The sequence below is a fragment of the Prionailurus viverrinus genome, chromosome A2, assembly GCF_022837055.1.
Source record: "Prionailurus viverrinus isolate Anna chromosome A2, UM_Priviv_1.0, whole genome shotgun sequence".
NCBI lineage: Eukaryota > Metazoa > Chordata > Mammalia > Carnivora > Felidae > Prionailurus > Prionailurus viverrinus.
Genome location: NC_062562.1, coordinates 85,245,564 through 85,262,959, shown reverse-complemented (window position 1 = coordinate 85,262,959; position 17,396 = coordinate 85,245,564). Strand labels below are relative to the sequence as shown.

The window sequence follows — 17,396 nt, the reverse complement described above, 5'->3', positions numbered from 1 at the left end:
GTAATGGGTGTAAATCAGTAATTTAAATCTGGTTGCATTTCATCATGTGGAAACAGAAGGCCATTAGGTCAGTTCTTTATAAACTTCTGTTTAGAGACAGAATTCTTTACATGAAATTCCAACATATAAGCAGAAAACCTCTTGTGATAAAAGGGAGCAGGAACTCTGTGGCCCTTTCCCCTTCGTGTCACACTTCACTTGGGTTCTGAGTAATCCTCACAGGACTCAAGGGCTCTGCAGAAGACTCTTAAATAACTAGATGAGAAGTTCTCTCATATCTTTTCTTATTGAAGTTACCACAGTCCTTTTTTTATCATATTAGAATAGGTGTAGCTAAAAATACACAATAGAACAAAATTATAAACATCTATAATATGAAACAATAAGATACATCACTAAATTATACTTTTAAAATATTACAATTTAAAACTTGGTGGTAGTCTTAAAAAATTAAAGCAGTAAGTATATTGTACTTCATGTATCATACTAAGGATCCTTCTAGAAACAAGCCTGTCTTTTGGAGTACTTGATTACAGGGATTACTATAGGTTTGAAATGATTCTCTTTGATTCATGTTGGTTTAAATAAGATTGTCTAGAGCTCTTCTTGATCCTTGAACCTCAGACAGGAATGCTTTTTTTTCCCACCCCAAATTATAGTATAAACAGTAAGATAGCATGTGATATACAATAGTTCAGATTTTGGAATTTGAAGTCAAGTGATTTAGGTTCAGTTTTGGGTCTTAATAGCATAGTTTATCTGTGGCTTAATTTTCTCTAAAATGCTATATCACTCAACAGATAAGGTTGTAAGGGGCGCCTGGGTGGCTCAGTTGGTTAAGCGTCTGACTTCAGCTCAGGTCATGATCTCACAGTTCGTGGGTTCGAGCCCCAAGTCGGGCTCTGTGCTGCCAGCTCAGAGCCTGGAGCCTGTTTCAGATTCCGTGTCTCCCTGTCTCTCTGCCCCTCCCCTGTTCATGCTCTGCCTCTGACTCAAAAATAAATAAACATTAAAAAAAAACTTTTTTTTAAACAGATAAGGTTGTGAATGCCAAATAAAAGTAAACGATATTAGTATAAAATTCTTATCATAGGAAATGTTATTTTGATATGTTATCATGAAATATTATTTTGAACAACCTTACTCTTACTATTATACGGTGTAGTGTTATTTCATATTGGTCAAATAGTTTTTTAGAAATCTAATAAATACGTATAGTTTACACGAATGATTATTTGCAAAACACATAGATTACAATAAAATCTGATGAAATTATTTATTATTTATGTATATAGGAACTTAGAGTATCACCCAAATGGAGAGGCATCTGCTAGCTTAGAAGATGCTATTTGAAACTTTTAGCCATAACTTGGGCCAGTGTACTAAAACAGCTTACAATTAAATCAAAATATAGTTACAGAATTCCTTCAGAAACAAAAAATCCACAAGATTCAAATGTGTTGGAGTAAACATGCCCAAACGTTTTCATAAAAAATAAGGGAGGCAATTAGAAATTCTAAAATTTCCAGTACATTCTGCCCACATGTTTTCCAGTTGTAATTATGATATTCTTCCTGAGCTAACCTGTTAGCTGATGGTTGTGTATTTGATTCATCATTGTTTTGGTTTAATCGTGTTTCTAGTAAATAAAAATTTTCCTCATATTTTTTCTCATAAAACCCAATGGACCACTGGACGCTGAATAACAAAACTTTTTAAAAATTTCATTTTGGTTGTTTTGTGAGCCAGTATTGAAAGCAATGTTTATTTTAGACCCAAAAGACGTTACTAACTTAAGACCACATAGAAGAGGACTGAAAAGTACATGCAAACATTTTTAAAACATCTTTCACTATGTTTCTTGGTGATTCTAGAAACTGTATAAGATTTACTCCAGAGAATTTATGCCATTTACAGTTATATATGAATTAACTTACTGTAATTAATTTGAAACTTGTAATTTTTCTAGAGTGATTTATCCTTTATTTAAACTTGGTATCAACATTCAAGGAAATAATTTGCTGAAATTTATAAGCTTCCTAAATAGTCAAAAGTATTAGTTTTGGTTTTTATTTTCTCACCAAATTTTATATAATTTATACTAATTAAATCTAGAATCATTACTTGCAATATAACTTACCATTCCCAGTAGTAATTATAGTATCTTTTACATTAGAAAAAAATACCTATCAAGAACATATCCAAAATACATATTATGTTTAACCATGTTACAAAGTCAGGTTCACGAAAACTTAATGCAATTCAGATAAAAATTTAAACACAGTAATGACTCTGAAAAGTAATTAGTTACTTTTCAGTAGTTAATTGCATACTGGAAAGCATATTGCCATGAGTGGCAAATCATTTATAACTAATGTATTATATTTGTTTTTATGATAATTTTTTATTATTAATTTAAAAATCAGGTATAAATAGCCTATGTGTACAATGAAAGTTTTACAATTTCAATTGGATTAAAACTCATTTTTAAATATTAAAAAGTAAAGGTTTATAGCAGGCATAAGATTTTAAACATCAAAAATAAAATGTCATTGACCATTAGACAAGGTTTTAATATTTTTTAACATAAAATGTAGAAAGATTAGCAACTTGGAAAACAACACAAACCCAATTTTTAAATAATGACTTGGAAAAAAAAGAAACAAAACAGTTACAAGCTTTTTGTTGTTACTGTTTTACAACTTCTTAAGAGGGTTTATATAGTAGAGTCATCTATCATTTGGGACATAGAAATCTTTTCTGTTAAAAAAAAAAAAAACATATGACTTACCTTTAAAAAGGCTAAGAAGGATTTTTCAATCAAATGCTCAAACATTTGAACAGACGGTTATTAGTAGGACCAAATGGTATTCTGCAGAAAAACCCTACACTGAAATCCTCATTACATAAAGTGTGTGAGTTTAAATATGCTTAAAAAAAAAAAAATCCCATCCCAGTATGTGGTTTGTTGCCAGAGGAATTAGGAAAGAAAAAAAAAAAAAAAAACACCACACATATCACACTACTGTGATGGCTTTTACTGGGCTATTTTTATGGTCTGGTGAGGACCCATTCCCTATATCTGAGATACTCAGCAGACTTTTTTTTTTGGCCATTCTCCTATCCAAGTAAGTCAGAGGCCAGAGAAACAAAAGGAAATGACTTGCTGCGCTGCCTCTATGTATTCTGTTTTACTGCACAATCATTATTCCAGATGACGAATAGGGTTCTGGGGGTGGAAACTATAAACTGGGAAGGATTAGCAGTATCACTTCTTTGTCATGACTTAGCTTACAAAACTTCATAATGTTGAATTAAAATGTACCTAGCTATACAGCATTAATTTGACGTGCATAAAGACTAAGAATTTTGAAAACAATTGGAGATACTATCAACAAAGATGACAAACCGACTTTAAAAAAGGAAATAGCATATTGTTTTAACTGGAAATTCTTAACTGTTCATCATTTTCTGTTAGTTTTACAGAAGTTTCATGAGCAGAGCAAAATATCCCTATAAAAACAAAAAATTAAATTTCCCTTAAATTTCTTCAGCCAAAATACAACTATTAAACAGCATTTAAACAGATTACATCTAAGATGACCTTTTAATGTAAAAAACAGCATAAACATAAGTTACTTTAAAATAAAGGTATTATTTTAAAACCTAATAAAAATAAAAAGCCTGTGGGGGGAGACCCTCAATACCAAGAACCCATTCTTGCAGAGAAATTCTCAAGATCATGTAAGAGAGATCAAAATCTTTAGACAGTTAAACTGTCATCTATCAGACAGGCCAGCTGAATAAATGTCTCAAAGTCAACTTGAAATAAAGTAAGCTAACAATAACAGGCAGAAATATATTTAGTCCATTAGATCATGTTTAAACCAGTTCTTATCATTGGATTGGTCATGTGGCCCCTTCTGAGTATGTGGTGAATCTTTTCATTTGTTAGCAGTGCAATACAACTGGAAAAGGATTCAAAGTTCTCTTTTTCCCTCAGGCATTACTTTCTTTTTCCAAGGTATTTTTACTGACACATTTATTTAAAAATTAATACTTAGATATTAATACTTTAGATATATTGGGATTTTTTTTTTCAAATTTTATACCACTTAGTCAGGATCAGGTAGAAATGGCCTTGGACAATTTCCATGTGATTTATGCTACTCATTTTAAAAGAATAACTTACACAGATTTCAGGTAGCTTGAAAAGAGGATTTCTCTAACTGTGATCTCTGGTATTGGCTGTATTAGCAAAAAATGTAGAAAAAGGCTATTTTAATGAATATCTCGATTAAAAACATCTATTTTATTGTATTGAAGCTGCTTTGATATATTTTCTTCTCAACTTTAATTCAAACACACTTACACCCCCACCCCCTGTATGAAAATTGAGAAATAGCTCACCAACACAGGAGTTCAGATAGTACCTATTTTAAAGAACATATTTTAAACATACTGAAAGGATCATTAAATTATGATGAAATTATGAACACTATTAGAGAAAGACATTTCGGAAAAAATACAAGCACAATACATGCTTTAAGTTGACACTGAACTTACTTGGATCACTCATCAGTAGCCTAATGCCATCCAAACCCTCTGACTGTCTCTGGAGAGGAAAATGTCACACACTCCCAAGAGCAGTCCAAAGAATCAAATGTACATTCCCAGAGGCAGCTGTGTTCAATCCCATAGACAGCAGTTCCTGAGGAGCTTTCTGAGTCTCGTGTGGTAATACCCCGAGAGGGCACAGCTAAGTAAAATCTGCAATCATTTCTCTAGATTTGAGCAAAATATATACCTTAAACAACAAGGCAGAAAAATGCTGTACCCATTTCAGAGTAAAGAATGTTGAGGTTTTCATTTTATAAAGCTTACATACCCACAGTATTTTGAAGAGATATATTTTATATGAGAGTACCCCTTGCCTTATGTAAATCCACTGCAGCACTACATACATCTAGTATAATGAAGGATAAAACTTTCAACATAATGAAGTCAGCTTAGACACAGTTTTTTGGGAACCTTTCTTTTGCGAGAGACCACATAGGGTTTGGACCCAGACAGACAAGTGAATCCTGATGTTACTGGGCAATGGTTGTATTGAGTGGGGGTTGGGAGTTCAATGACTACTCTTATTTTTCTTTTTTTTGGAAAAAAGTGGGCAAAACTAACTAAGAAGGTCATAATATGAACTAAGTGAGGGCAGTTGACAGGAGCCTGATTACTAGACACTCAACGTCAAGCCCCTTCCATTCTTTTCTCCCTTCTGGTTTATTTTCTTCAGATTACAGAGCACCATCAGCCATCTACTGGGCTATCTGTTTGGTCCTGTTTTTGCATCTGCTAGAATGTTGTCTCCATGAGGAGGGGGACATTTGGTTGGCTCACTGCTGAATCCCCAGAGTGCAGGCCAGGCTCATAGCTGGTAACCGGTTAAGTAAATGGACACACGCAACAACTGTCATAACCATAATAATATCTAAAACGGAGCGAGAATGGCCAGAAGTCAGACGTTACTATGTTGGCTGTCTGTACCACAAATATTCAATGGTTTGATTGGGATGAAGAACATCTGCTTGGAAAGTCAATGGAGCAGAGTGTGGCTTTGGAATTCATCACTTCCTAAAGTGTGTTAAGGTTGCTAACTACTTCCCCTCTCTTAGTTACCATGGATCTAATCTGTTGTAAAGACTGACAGTGAGAATATAAAGGATTCATATGTATAGTTAGTAAATATTTGCTATGGTGATGATTAGCCATTAAGCAAATGTTTATTTTAGGGACTTTATTAAACTAATATGGACAAATAAAAAAGTATTGAAAATTATAAAATTCTCCCCTACCCCCTATAGTTTTATGAATTTTCAATTTACATTCTTATGTATATGGGATCATTCATACACCAAATCATACTTTCTGAAACTTGACTCTTCTCCTATTATGTGCGTTGGAGATATTCTCATGTTTTAGATAGAGTTAATGTGCTTTTTCCATCATTGAAAAATATTCCATACTAACAGGTGTATTGTCTTTTAAATAACCAATCTCCTATTTAATGGACATAGTTTTATTTCCAGTTCTTTGATCTTGCCAAAAAATGCTAAAAATTCCTATGTAGTTTTTAAAATTTTTGAGTATAGCTGACACACAAAGTTAGTTTCAGGTGTATGACATGGTGATTCAACATCTATGTTATGCTGTGCTCACCACAAGTGTAGTTCTCAGCTGTCACTGTATGACGCTATTACAATATCATTGCATGCATACATAGTTTTGTTTACCTGTTCTAGGACACCAATAAACAGCAGTAAGTGAAATTGTTAGTGTGTACTAACAATGTGTGAGAATGCCTGTCTACACTGTTTTATACTGAACTTTAAGTTTCTAACAAGTACTTTTTTATTGGTATTCAATTGAATGAAGTTGAACCTATTTTCCCAAGTATATTGGCCATTTCAATTTTAAAATACTCGTGATAATATCCTTGTTCATCTTTTTTTTTTCTTTAAATTTGTTTGTCCTTTCTTTGTTAATTGGTAAGGAACCAACCAGCCTTCTGCATTTGACAAAAAAAAAAAATCTTTTTTACTATTTTCATTGTATTATTATATTACTACAATTTAAAACTTGTATGCCATTAACTTTCACAGTAATTTCCTTTTAAATATAGTGTCATGCTTTCAAAGGCTCTCTTTACTTCAGAAGTATTAAATATAATAAAACTTCTTTTAGCATTTGTATGGTTTACAAAATCCTTTGTAACAGTATTTTTTAGAGAAGCTGATTCATGGAATTTAACACTTACGAAGTAAAAGAGGAAGAGTAAAGTAAATTGAATGACAAATATTGCAACATATTTGAGAAGCAGATGATAGATGAATCGTAAGAGTTCTAGAGGAAGGGTCACATGGCCTGAGTTCTGATCACATTATTAGTAACAGCAGGATTTGTGAACTCAGTAAGTAACACACAGTCATTGTATTTCTGATTTTCTTTCTTGCCAAAGAGGATCATCATACAGAGTCCATCTACACCCTCAAGCTGCAGATCAAATCACATGTTAGGTTTACCTAATTTAAATCTGTATGCAGCTTCTGTTAGGAGATGGAACTTTTTAAGTGATTTTTTTTTTTTTTTTTTTACAGTTCAGGAAATGAAAAGAAGAATCTTGATATAATACACATTGCATTTGTGGACTGTATGGATAAGCAATGACTTATAAATTATGATGATGATATAATAAGGGGGTTGACACATACTGGAGGCTTACTATCTGTCAGTTGTTGAACTAAGTATTTCACCTGTGTTACCTGTTGACCTATCATACCACCCGTTGGGCTCCTTAGACAACTAGAGTAGGTCACAAAGCTAGTATCAAGGATTAAATCCCAGAGAGACTAAGTGAAGAGCCTATACTCTTTTCTGAAAGAAAAAAAGCAGATAAAAAGTTCTTGAACAATACCTAATTTTACATACTTTTCTCAACACCTTTGTACAAATTGAGAAACAATTTTAAATAAATTGATGTTACACTGAGAAGAAAATGATATCTAATCATAACAAAGAATCAACAGTGAACATATTCTGTAAGTAGTAACAGAATTATTTTGAAATTAAATCCTTCTAAAGATGTGTAAACTATCTCAAAACATTAGTTACCAGTGTCAAACTGTAAGTAAAGTTTGTTTTATCACTTTAATCCTTGGAGATAACTAACCATAGAGATTAATGTGCACATATTTATGCACATGTATACACACGTGTGTGTGTGTGTGTGTGTGTGTGTATAAACATCTATCATTTTCAATTGCTACCTTATTTGTGAAAGTATGAAATCAATGGCATGCTTTACCTCTATTCTATGGTGAGGAAGGACTTAACATGCAGGAACAAAAATAAATATATATGTACATAACTAAGATATAACAGTATAATGTAATGCCAGTAAAACTTGAGAGACTAAAATACAGGCTTCTAAGATGGCCTTTAAAAGAGAATTTCAAGGACATTAATAAAGGATAGGATATCAGGGTAACTAAAGTTTAGACTTAAACCATGTGATCTAATAAATTGAAACACAGGACACAAACATACTGAATTAAAATTATAAAATAAACTTACCCATATGTTTAATAGAAGCCATAGTAGGAGCTGTGTGTGAAAGAGATTTAACAGAGAGCACCTCTGTATATGTGGACAGTGCTCACGTGGGCAGGGCCAAATCAATATGTAAATTTCACAGGCCATCTAAAAATGTTGACAGACCTAATCTTTACTTGAACACTTTGCAAAGCTGACTCAACTCTCTAAGGGGAAGTAGAGTAAGTCAACATTTAAATGATACTACGAAACATAAGGACATGGTATGATCAGCATAGTTGTCAGGGTAATTTGTATTCATACAGTTGATGGGATATTATTTGGGGGAAAACCAGAAATATTCAGGTAAAGTGATAACAAGGCCTGAAAACATGGCATGGTGAAATAGTAGGAAAAAAAGCACAATAATCAATAAAGAAAACAAGCAGTTAGTTAACAAATGCCAAATTTAAAAAGGTTGAGAAAAAAATATAATCAATGAATTTGAAATTTCACAGGACAGGAAAAATGTAAAAAAAAAACCACTATTCAATTGAAATACAAAAAAAAAAAATCAAAACAAATTTTTTCATTAAGAAAAGTAACCTAAGATATTCCCTGAAGTGGGGTCTTAAAAATTAAATAAATAAAATAATTTTAAGAGGGGTTAGGGACATCAGTTTACATTTGCTTTAGCTCATGGCTTGATCAAAAGGATGTACTTTAAAATCCTAAAATGTCAGGTTTTTTAACTCTGTTTAAACACCAGTAAAAAGCTGAAGTGTGTGATGAATGTATAAAAACAAAATACATTTAATCAAAGAAAAAAGATGGATAATGAGACTCAAAGTGTTTTATTCCATTTAATGGAGACATGCTAATCACACTAGAGACAATGAAAAACTTAATTATATGGACATCCGTGTCATCTGACAACCTGTTACCTTAAGTTTAAAGATACACACTTGGACATCAGATTCCTACAAGACTTAGGTACACATACTGTATGCACGTGTGCATGCACGCATGCGTGCATGCGCCCACACACACTCTTCTTCAGGGACATAGAAGGAGACCGACCTAATTAGGTTTCTTTTTAAAGATAGGAAAAAAAAAAGGTTTCTAAGAAACATGTTATACAATAATAATTTATTTAAAAAATCACTACACAGGAAAAACTATATTCCCGATACCTTTCTTTTTCTGTTTGTTTGAAGTGGGATAAACCCTGTATCTGAGTGACCCGGCATTTTAAAGAAACATAAAACAGTTTGTGGACCATCATTGCCCAGGTTGGTTCTTAGTGGGCTTAAGGGAAGGGTTTGCCCTTCAATGAGCCTGAGTTTTCTGTCTTCAAAGAGACCAGCAAGTTTGGTTTAGAGTGTTACTTATCAAATGAACTCCTTGGAAGAACTTGAAATAAATTCTTAAAATTTCAAAGAACCCATAGGATTCCAAGAGCGAACGTTTTACTTTAAATGTATTTTTCCGTTTGAATAAAGCCTCATGTTGTTTGTAAGAAAAACAAACAAAAACATTGAAAATATATACATGTAAAATTTTCAGAAGCAAATGTTTACCCGGAAATGTTATGGATCATTTCAATCACTTTCTTTACATATTTCAATGGGCATATTCCAGATGCCATAAACATTAGAATCCAGACAGAATAAAAAGTGGTACACCAGCACTCTATGTTGCATTAGACAGATAGATGAATTCAGAATAATTCTAAAATGTCAGAATCCTGAAACTGTCCTCTATGTGTCTCTGTGATTGCTGGGTACCTGCTTACCTGAAAGAAATTGCAACATATCAGAGGTAGAGTGAAACCTTCCCTTTGTGATCTCCATACTTCAGTTTTGAATCATAAAGAAGTTTGACTTGCCTATTAAACTTCATTACTTTAGCAGCAACTTTCGCAGCAGCATTAAACCTTGCTTTGCAATATAGGGCACTGACAAGGGAACTGATAAAGGAATTGACCTTGTGGTAACTGTACTAGGGTAGGTTTAGGTGGGTTCAGGCAGCATCAGCAATTATCTCTGCAATTATCGGTCATCCTTGAGCTCGCCAGCAAGCAACCAAGGACTCAAAACCTGTTTATCATGACCATCCCTTTCAGATTCCTGAATGTCACTCTTGTCTTTTGTTCTGAGGTTGTGATTCAAGGAACCAATAGTAGGTTATGGAGTCTGAATTGCTACAGAATGTCCCTCATACATGACTGAACTAGTCCTGCTAGTTTTGCTCTGCTTGATTAGCTCACTTGTCCTCAGGACAACTGGGACACAACTGTTTTCTTGGCTATTAGGGCCCAAGGTCTCTCGGTTGTGTTATTTAGGTAAGCAAAGTATCCTCCTCCACGGTGCCTCCAGTTCATGGATAAAGGTACGTATGTGAATTGGAGTGCTTATATTATCTGAGTGGGTTTCAGTGGACTCTGTGATGCTCCTTTTGTTAAAGAGCACAGTGCTTTCCTGTTCAGGGTGAATGCTGAGAATATTCTTGTTTTCCCAAACTGCATGTACAAGGCTTGAAGCAGCATCCTCCATGTGTTCCAAGGACTAAAGAACATTTTCTGGATATGATCCAGGAATGTTGCTAGGCCTGTTTTTCCTCTCATTTTCTACAACTCCACAGGGAAAACTGGGTCATCACAGTAGGCTGGCGAAAAGAAGGCTACTGTGAGTAAAATTGGGAGGTGAAGTAAGTCCATAAAAGCATGTAAAACCATACCATTTCATGAATTAACTCAAAATTAAAAACCATTACAGTGTTTCCTAGGTTATAAAGAGGCATGTCACAAAATACTGTTTTTATAGTAAGCCTCCGTATAGACTCCTCTCTTTCACATGCTTCTTTTCTTCCTTGGTTACCCTATGTGTATCTGTCCTGGTTGATTTTTATTTGACTATTTGACATTTCATTTTTATCTTTCTAGTATGCTCTCAAAAGGGTACATGATTTGGGATATGTAAATTTGGAGTTGCATTCACATGACTTATTGCAATTGCATTTACAAAAGCACATCTATCCCTAAATCAGCAGAAACCATGAATTCATTTGGTCCTTCACTCCTTTTACAAACATGCGTACATCATCCACTTAACAGATATTTCTGTTTTGAAAGGCGTCCAGCCTCCAGTGGCAGTTCAATGTACAATTACAGGTATCAAAATATTACCAAAAAGTATTCTAGTCAAAACTTCACCATATTTTGCAACTGATTCTATTAGCCTTGCATTTAGTATTCTGTATAGTAGGAAATATTTAAATTCTTCAAGAACCTCAAAAAATGAATATTAAATTACATTTATGCTATTTACTAAACTTTCTCTGGCTTGTCTGTTATGTCAGCCAGGTTATGGAAAAAAAATACAGTGTGATCTTCTTTTTAAGTCTTTTGGTGCAAATCCATTACTTGGAAAGCTTTTTATCTCTAGGATATAATATTCTACCATCATATGTATCACTCTTTCAATATTCATCCAATCCTATGCAAATACAATTAAAAATGAGAACAATGTCTTTTGTTTTTTGTTTTTAAGTCCATTAAGTAAGTACTAAGATGTGTTTGAGGGAATTGGCTTCAATCTTTAAAGATGGAACATAATGAATTTAGTTGATTATTTAAGGGATTTTTCACTATGCCTGAGAATTTCCCAGAGGAAAGAAAGAGAGTAATGTTTCTTTTTTTTTTTTTTACTTATTTATTTTTTGAGAGACATAGAGAGACAGAGCACATGTTGGGGAGGGGCAGAGAGAGAAGGAGACACAGAATCCAAAACAGGCTCCAAGCTGTCTGCACAGAGCCTGACATGGGGCTCATACTCACAAACCGTGAGATCATGACCTGAGCCAAAGTCAGACACTTAATGACTGAGCCACCCAGGCACCCCAAGATAGTGACGTTTCTTCAGGGACTTCACACCCTAGAACCTTAGTGCCTTTTATACAGGGAGGAGTGACTTGTGATCTAGAAGCCATGAGTGACTGACTCAGCATTTAGAGATGTCCTTCCATACTGAGTACAGAAGATTCAAAAACTGCCTCCATATTTTGATTTATAAAGGTTTTGATTCTAGAGACATCGCCTCTAAGAATGCCAATGCTCTATTTAAAATTTTCCTTTGATTAAATAGGGAGTGTTACAAGAACATGCATTTTCCCTCAGGACTCACAAAAGCTCCTTTGCTCAACATTGGTATGATCAGTCTTTCTACTATTATCTACTCCCCCCCCCCCCCCCACACCATCCCCATCTTCTATGTAGAAGAATAAGGAAACACATATTCTTCCTGCTGGGGGACTTTTTAAAAACTCAGGGTAGGTCAGTCTGTGTCAAAGCCAACACCCAAACAAGTGGAAGACAGAAAGTTAAGGAGAAAGAGCCAACAAGTTTGATCCAACTATGCCTAAAGAGTACTAACACTGGGGCACCTGGGTGGCTTAGTCCTTGAGTGCCAATTCTTGGTTTTGGCTCAGGTCATGATCCCAGGGTCATGGGATTGAGCCCAATGTCAGACTCTGTGCAGCCTGCTCAGGATTCTCTCTCCCTTCTCCTCTTCCTCTCTCTTCCTAAAAAAAAAAAAAAAAAGAAAGAAAGAAAGAAAGAAAGAAAGAAAGAAAGAAAGAAAGAAAGAAAATTAAAGTACTAACTCTGGAGTTTTCAATTATGTGGACTCCCTAAAATCCCTCTATTGAGTCAGCTAGTTTCAGTTGAAAACACAATATTCTATGTAAAATGTGGATCTTAGATCACTGCTCATTTACACAAATAAAATATCTAACCAAAGTTCTTCTTCATTAAGTGTCATCAAAAAACACAATCAGGAGGGGCGTCCAACTTTGGCTCAGGTCATGATCTTGCTGTCTGTGAGTTTAAGGCCTGCGTCAGGCTCTGTGCTGACAGCTCAGAGCCTGGAGTCTGCTTCGGATTCTGTCTGTCTATCTGTCTCTCTCTCTCTCTCTCTCTCTCTCTCTCTCTCTCTCTCTGCCCCTCCCCTGCTTGTGCTCTGTCTCTCTCTCAAAAATAAATAAAATGTAAAAAAAAAAAAAAAAAAAGAAACACAATCAGGAGACCTCTAAAAAAAAAGAATCAAGGACAGAAATACGGTTTTTTACACTATATGTAACAGAGATATTAGTATAATATTAAACACATATAAAACACCATGTAACTATATTTTCTTCTTCATATGTCCAGAACTCTTTAGTGTTATACTCATAAAATATGTCATAAAAAGCTCAGTTCATTCAGGAGTTGCAAGGGCGCAGGTGACAATGAAGCTCCCTATAATGTACTCACTTGGGAACTGTGTTGGTAGTGATTTTTATATCCCAGATTTTAAAATAGTGCCCGACACATAATAGATGCTCAAATACACATTGAATAGATAATGAAGAACCTATTCTATAGATATCACAGCATAGATCAAAAAGAAACAGGGGTATATTATATAATTTGGTAGGAGAGAAGGTTATCTTTGGTTCTCCATGTTGTCTGATACCAAGTTTAAAAGGAATGGTTATTTTCTATGTATGCCTTTTTATATTTAGTAGACACCGGGCGTGAAGTGCAACAAAGAACAGGTGTGGTCTGCTTTAAGCAAAAATCTGCATGTATTAAACAAATAGTCTGATTCTTTCACATTAGCAAATATTCTTGGGGTGCCTGGGTGGCTCAGTCAGGGCCATTTTTTTTAAAAACTGAAAACCATTCTTACAAAGGATTCTGTCATTCTTCAGATACTTCTTGAGTAAGTACAATACAAGGATGAATGACATGCTCCTACAAAATAACCTTTCCCCAAGCATTTTAATGTTTATTTTTATTTTTGAGACAGCATGAGTGGAGGACAGGGGCAGAGGGAGATAGAGAGTCTTAAGCAGGCCCCACACTTAGCCCCACGCAGGACTCAATCCCATACCCCTGGGATTATGACCTGAGCATCAAGAGTCTGATGCTCAATGGACTGAGCCATCCAGGTGCCCCCCCAAACATTTTAAGTGATCTACTATACTGTGTTTCTGTATCCACATCAAGGAATAGACATATTTATTAAAATGAAGATTCCTAAAATTTGTTAAAATAATTCACACCAAAAACCATGATTCGGTATTAAATGTAGATCATTATAAGTGGTTGTGGTGTATTATTTTGCCTATCAAATTTTCGCCAAGTCTTCTGAATAGTAATACACTACCGTCTAATTTTTTACATGACCATCTTTTTTTATAAATCAACTGATGTGATCCCTTGCTAATAGTTTGATTCCTCTGGGTTGTTTAGAGGGTTTATTCTGGACTGCTCATTTATTTTGTTAAAAGACAGTGGGTCTTTATCTGACTTCAAAATGCACCTTTGTCAAGAGTGTTAGTATGACCCAGTCACTAGAAACTTAAGCACCTCTGAGGATTGGCCTTTATGTTCTGATAGCAGTTAGTTCAAGAAAAATGGCTGAAGTTCTGTCTCTGTTCTGTCTTTGTACTTGTTACCATCTGTGACATGAGACTTCTCTTTAAGAGGGGCATCGCTCAGCTAAAGAGACATGCTAAAGGATTCCAAACACTGATCAATTTCAGAAGTCTGTAAAAATGAATAAAGTACAAAGAAAAAATCGAAAATATCACCACATGTGTCCTTCCTTATCCCATGGCAACCTGAGATGGACTTTTTTTTTTTTTACTCTCAAGAGAACTTTTCATACTATGACTATGAACTCTTAAATATCAAAACAAAATGCATAAATGCCAAAACCCAGGAGAAAAGGACAGTAAGTAGAACCTGGTAGCATTTTTGTCTCAGGAGAGGCTGCCAGCCCTGCCTCCGCCGCAGACTGTGACAAACATACAAGAGTTTGAGTCAATAGGCAGATAAGATAAATACAACACCTACATGTGAAGAGGTGCAGACGTTATGGTCTTATAAAGCATGAATATGTAAAAAAAAAAAAATGAAAAGGTGTCCTTAAAATCGGAAAAATTGTCTTAAATCAGAAAGGGCAAAATAGTTGAAAATGTACTCCAAGGAGCAAATCCTCAAACTGAGGATAAGAGTCAGACTCTAAAATCTTTTCCATTATTATAAAGATGTGTTTTTTAAATAAATTAATTCTCTAATACATTTTGTGTGTCAGATTACATGGTATATTACTTAAAGCATAAGATTTTTAAAACTATGGTAAACCACATTTATTCTATTTATATGCAAACAAAGAGTGAATATAAAATGAAAATATCACTAAAATGTACTACATTAGATAAATTTATAGATTGTTTTTATGGAATTATTAATCTAAGTCAAATTTACAGAAACTTTTTTTATCACATAAATAATATACTTTACTAGTCTTGCTTTCTCATGCTTTTAATTTAATGAAAATCCTATACATAAAAGTTAGGCAATGGGGTAATAACCAGCAAACATAACAAATTTGAAGTGTGTACTAATGTTACATAGTAAGTTTCAGCTTGATTTTCATGTAGTTGCTATCCATTATAAACTGTAAGTTCCTATGTCAAAATTTGGTAATTTGTAATTGGTAAATATGTAAATTGCTAATAAATATAGTTTTATTGTATAAATAATAAAAACTACTGATACAATAGAGGATCTGATCTGAATATTCTTACCATCAAAGTATGGAGAGGCGGCACAATGCCAGCTAAACTGGCTTTTCATTCACTGATAAATTGGGTTGCCATAGCAAGCCCATATTCACTGTTTCTAAGCAACCCAAGGCTCCGCAGACTTCAGATACTTAGGAATCCACTGATCTTTCATCATCCTTAAGGGAGAAATATGAAAACTTGTGGTACCAGACTCAGTGGAAGATTCCCTGATGACCCAGTAGAGCAGTGACCTGCCATAAAATGTCCCTGTGTTGGTATCCATTTAATTTATCAAATAATAATATTTGTGATAGGGAATTAATTGATTATTAAAGTGCTAAGTGGATGAAATTAGGTACAGAAAATGATCAATACCTAGTATGTCTTGAGCAGGCAGATGTTTGAGTAAACAGACAAGATACCATGCACAATCCAACTTTCTAAAGACAAAGTCATTTACATAATGCCAGCATTCATAAAGTCCTTGCCTTTTAGTGTAAAAAAATATATCTGTTTAGCAGCATTACCACACAGCAGGTCATTTCAATTTTTTTGTTTTCTAATTATTTATACTTAGGTAGCATAGATAATTATAGATCAGTAATTGCTTGTGATTTTATATTGAAATGTTTAATTATGGTTTGTCTAGAATGCTTGAATAATTAACCACCCAAACATCAAATAGAATTGTATAGGTCTGAGGTACAAGCAAGGTTAGGAATTCTTTGAATGAGGGAATATTAGCATTTCCTGCCCCTGTCTATGTCAAACACTCTCCCCGAGTCTCCTGTCTTCACACAGTACCCACAGAGGCAAACCACTGCCTCTATAGCTCTTAATTCACAAGGCTTACTTTCCAACTATTTGAGATAATCAAAGTGAAAGAGAGTTAAGGCACACAGATATCGTCCGTTCCTATGGAATACTGTATCACAATGCAGGTCAGAATAAAATGCCATTACTAGAAATGGTTATATGTGAACAGTAAAATGATTAGGTCTGAAATCTGTAAAATTTTACCTAATTCTAATACCTGCCTCCCATTATCATTCCATGTGGCTAGCTCTTACCAGGAAAAACATTGGAGGAATGATGTGCAAATTGAAAACTGGTTCTAATTTAATGGTAAATTTTGTAACATTATTTCCTGTATCCTGTTAGCTGTTGCATCAAAGATTCAGTAACCTGCCAGGTATACAATATGATGATAGAGTTCTGTAACCTGAATGTAAGATAAAGTTGACATGTCACCTCTCATACAAGTCCCAGGAAGCCACCTGTTGACTAGAGACATACCAGGAATGTCAGCAGTAGAAACTCTTCCTGTGATAGCTACTGATTACTGTTGATTCTAAATGGGAAAGGATAGATTCTTCTTCAAGACTGGGAAGACACCCACTCTGCGTTACAATCTTCATATAAGAGAGTCCAAAACTGGCATAACTATATTATAATTGCCTTTCCAGGCAATTATAAAATTCATCTGAAGTTTAACAGTCTCCCTGGGCATAGATATTCTTAAGAATAAAAGAACTGTGCATGAATTTGTCCTTTTAGTACATTGTTGCTCTGTTAAGATACTCCTCCACTGCTGCATGTATATAACCACATGTTTGTTGGAGGGTTTCGATACTTCTGAGTATTTTTTAATATCCTCTTATCACTTAGTATTGTATTTATTACTGGCAAGA

The 17,396-nt window shown here is 34.3% G+C and overlaps 1 protein-coding gene and 1 long non-coding RNA gene across 4 annotated transcripts in view; one reads left to right on the top strand and one right to left on the bottom strand.

Moving 5' to 3' along the window:
- LOC125160703 (uncharacterized) overlaps window positions 1–17,396 on the top strand; it is a 30,573-nt gene that overhangs the window by 994 nt on the left and 12,183 nt on the right. The window lies entirely within an intron of this gene.
- The window catches only part of CD36 (CD36 molecule), a 53,507-nt gene that overhangs the window by 35,711 nt on the left and 400 nt on the right, over window positions 1–17,396 (bottom strand). Inside the window, exon 1 of one of the 3 annotated variants that reach the window (XM_047849912.1) lies at window positions 8,131–8,149. The exons of 1 other annotated variant lie outside the window; for it this stretch is intronic. The gene's annotated coding sequence lies outside the window, so the exon portion shown is untranslated. Of the gene's footprint in view, window positions 1–2,791; window positions 3,173–8,130; window positions 8,150–17,396 lie in introns of those variants that run through there. One more of the 3 variants, XM_047849910.1, reaches the window with a different exon arrangement.